The sequence below is a fragment of the Aulostomus chinensis genome, chromosome 1, assembly GCF_037954235.1.
Source record: "Aulostomus chinensis isolate RoL2024-O1b breed Wild chromosome 1, RoL_Achi_v1.0, whole genome shotgun sequence".
Classification (NCBI taxonomy): domain Eukaryota; kingdom Metazoa; phylum Chordata; class Actinopteri; order Syngnathiformes; family Aulostomidae; genus Aulostomus; species Aulostomus chinensis.
In genome coordinates this window covers 42,860,162-42,864,186 of record NC_141320.1, presented here as the reverse complement: position 1 = coordinate 42,864,186, position 4,025 = coordinate 42,860,162, and the positions used below count along the sequence as shown (strand labels likewise).

General features: G+C 44.1%; 1 non-coding gene across 1 annotated transcript; it reads left to right on the top strand.

The window, feature by feature from the left end:
* Positions 1-3,236: 3,236 nt before the first annotated feature.
* Positions 3,237-3,308, top strand: trnaa-ugc (transfer RNA alanine (anticodon UGC)). The gene has a single exon. It is a non-coding gene; the product is annotated as a tRNA-Ala (tRNA).
* Positions 3,309-4,025: the final 717 nt, after the last annotated feature.

Here is a 4,025-nt window from a genome sequence, read left to right as displayed (position 1 = left end):
AACTCTAACCACATGACTGTCAGCATCTTTTTGAGATTAGTATCAACTCTCACTACATCACTGTCGCATCATTTTGAGATTTTAAGAAACTCTCACCACATCACTGGAGCATCATTTTGAGGTTCGTAGCAACTCTTACTACATCACTGTAGCATCAATTTGAGATTTTTAGTAACTCTTACTACAGTACTGTAGCATAATTTTGAGGTTCGTAGCAACTCTCACTACATCACTGACAGCATCATTTTCAGGTTAGTAGCAACTCTTACTACATCACTGTAGCATCATTTTGAGATTTTTTGCAACTCTTACTACATCACTGTAGCATCATTCTGAGGATAGTAGCAACTCTCACTACATGACTGTCAGCATTATTTTTTAGCATAGTAGCAACTCTCATTACATCACTGTAGCATCATTTCTTAGGTTAGTAGCAACTCTCATTACATCACTTTAGCATCATTTTGAGGTTAGTAGCAACTCTCACTACATCACAGTCAGCATCATTTTGAGCATAGAAGCAACTCTCACTTCATCACTGTAGCATCATTTCTTAGCTTCGTAGCAACTCTCATTACATCACTTTAGCATCATTTTCAGGTTAGCAGCAACTCTCACTACATCACTGTAGCATCATTTCTTAGGTTAGTAGCAACTCTCACTACATCACTGTCGTATCATTTTTGATTTCATAGCAACTGTCACAACAAAAATGTAAGCATCATTTTGAGGTTTTTAGCAACTCACTACATGACTGTAAAACTGACCGTTACCATAGAGATGGGAACAGAAAACTCAAATGGAAGCTCAAAAGGGGACTTAGCTCCAATGGTAGAGTGCTAGCTTAGCATGTGAGAGGTAGAGGGATCGATGCCCTCCTTCTCAGAATACTTCAGCTTGTTCTGTTGATCAGAGGAGCTTTTGGGTGATGAATGCTGATGTTTGTCCACTGCTGTGATAAAGTGTCCCCTGTTACTGAGATGTGGATGAACACCTGCTCAGGTCAAAGCTGCAATGAAGTCAAGTCATCACCCTGTAAAGCACCAAATAACAACAAAAGTTACACTTTACAAGAAGAACAGGTCCAGTTCAACACTCCCTAAATGAATTTACACCCAACAATTCCCACGGACGCTTATTAAGTTCTATCTTTGATCAAATATAAGAAATGTAAAATAATTCAACATTGATTGCATTTCCCTCCTTTCTTTGGTGCCCTCAGACTTTCTGAGAACTGTAGGAAGAACTGCTCTCTTTTCTGTGTTTGTTCTGCTCAATGGAGGAAGGAACGGAGCTCTAAGTTTTCCAGTTCCTACATCAGTGAATGGACTTTCTGTGCTGCAAGGAGCCAAAGCTACTAAGGAGGATTACAGAGTTTGTCCTTGCAGGAGTCAGTGACTTAATAGAGTCTAACTAAGGGTTGAACCTGAATGAGACAGTCACCCTTCAACATGGGGCCATGGCAGAGTGAACCAAGAACACTACAATGGGGGTGAGAGTGGAGCCATGATGGATTCACAGTTCATCACCTCCACCATCATGTGGACCACCTGATCACCTCTCCCTCAACCTCTAAATAACTCATTCCCTGACCGGGAATCGAACCCAGGCCGCGGCGGTGAGAGCGCCCAAACCCATCCTTGACCCACTCAGACACAGTCACCCATTCAAGCTGGGCCTGGTACCACACTGCTGTACAGACAGAGAGAAAGAAGACACACGGGATCCTTTGAAGAAAATGCATTAAAGACAGGAAGCCCCATCACATTGTCAGTGTTTCAGTGACTGGCATTGTGAAGAGACTGAGACAAAGTCAGTTATGAATGGAGGGCTGAGTTGGAGCAGAGGGGGGCAGGATCCTGGGGGTGCACTGGTTTTAGGAGGCTGAGGTGTCTGGTGGTCTTGGTGGACCCTCTGCATCTCAAGCTGAGACCACAGAGTCCTGTGTTCTTGAGTCATTGTCTTTAGTATAGACAATGACTCAAGAACACATTGTCTATAGTATAGACAATGTGTTCTTGAGTCATTGTCTATAGTATAGACACTGAAGTCACTAGTCACTGAAACACTGACAATGTGATGGGGCTTCCTGTCTTTATTACATTTTCTTCAAAGGATCCCGTGTGTCTTCTTTCTCTCTGTCTGTACTGGAGTGTGGTACCAGGCCCAGCTTGAACGGGTGACTGTGTCTGAGTGGGTCGAGGCTGGGCTGCAGGTATTGGGAGGTTAGAACCCATCTGTGAGGCTCCAGGTGGAGCGATCACCTGTGAGGGTCCAGGGACAGCAGGAAGCTGCACAGATGGTAAAGACATGGAGGGGAGACAGGTGGTGCTGGAGCAGTGACAGGAAGTGTCTGGCATTTTGGTTCATCCTGTGAGCTGACGTGAGGTTGTGGTTTTGCCTCCAGCCTCACCTCCTCATCAGTGTTCAAAAGGTTCAAAGGTGAAAAAATGGGATTCAACCAAACAGCTGGAATGAAGAGTTGGTAACACTTGCAGAGCTGCAGGGAGTTGGACAGGTCTCACCGTGGGGGGATTTGTCCCACAGATCCTGCTGAAGTGGCTCCTCCTCCTGAGACCTGCAATGCTGGCTGGACCTTTGGAAAAAGAACACAACAAATCTTCATAAACATTTACTTCAGCAGGAACACACAAGAAGGTGGGACTGGTTCCTTTTTCATGTTCACTATTTTGTCGTCTTGGTTCATGTTTTGGTTGTCAAAGTTAATTCTGAATATTTGTGGAAAGTTCGCCTGCCTTTACTTGTACCAATACTTCCTTTTGTAACGAATTAAAAAGCTCAAGCTAAACTTCAGTTGGGTCAGTTTAGAGCTGTCAATCAATGTTAATAATTGATCTTAGCATCTGGAGATTATTTTAGGAACACAAATACTTTTACTTCATTCTGAGGATGAGCAGACGTTCAATATAATTCTCATTTCCTGGTCAAAGACTCCTGCTAGTCAGAGAGGATCTGGGCTGGATTGGAAAGCTTCTGAGAGGGAAACCTTCACTCTGGACTGGACTGAGAACGGAGCAGCCTCAGCTTCCTGGAGCCTGACTTGCCTCTGTGGTCTAAGGTTGTGTGGGCTGACATCACAGTGAAACTACTGAGATCACAGAGCCTTTGAGATCACAGGCTGACTTCCTTTTTATCCCTAAAATTAAGAATAATAATTAAAAAATGTTGTTTCTACATTTGTGTTGGTGCATCAGTTAAACAGTGTCTCTACCAGAGGGGATGTAGCTCAGTGGTAGAGCGCATGCTTTGCATGTATGAGGCCCCGGGTTCAATCCCCGGCATCTCCAGCTGGTCCTTTGGAGCCTTCATCTTATCAGCTCAAGTGATCCATAAATGTGACAAAAGTTGATAACAAACTACCAGAAGAGAAACCAGTCTGTTGCATATCAAAGTATTTGGAGCAGGGTCAGTGTGACTGTGAGCCTTCATAGCCAGCATGAAGGAGCTGGTTTTATCTTTGGAGGGGAAATCCCACACACAGCTGCTCTCAGTTCCAAAAGTGTGTGTCCTCACTCCTCCGTCCTCCTGCTGCCCTCAGAATACAGACACAATTCAACCTGTCAAGTTTGGAGCATAGAAGTGCTCCTGAAGAGATGTGTGTCAGCCCACAGCTGGCTGTTCTTACCTGGAACCTCAAGATGAAACTGCTTCCACAGATTGGAAATGAATCTGATGTTGACTTTTGGACAAATCACCTGTTCATCAGTTCATCATCACTTCCATCCATTTCTACTGCTTATCTTGTTATAGAAAGGAGTCTATCTGCTGCGTGACTGAGGCAGTTACTGTGAGCTGCTGCATGTCTCAGTGTGTGTTTGTGTGTGGGGGGGGGGCTGTGTGTGACTGGTCGGCTGCCAAGGATTATTGATGAGATCAATCATGATCAGCTCAGAGATCACGGCACAGAAGAAGGAGACTTTTTGATTTTTGGGGGTTCAGTTTCTAAGTCAGACACATCATCACAATTTGAAGTTTTCCTCCAGTAAAAAACAAAACAACACAAA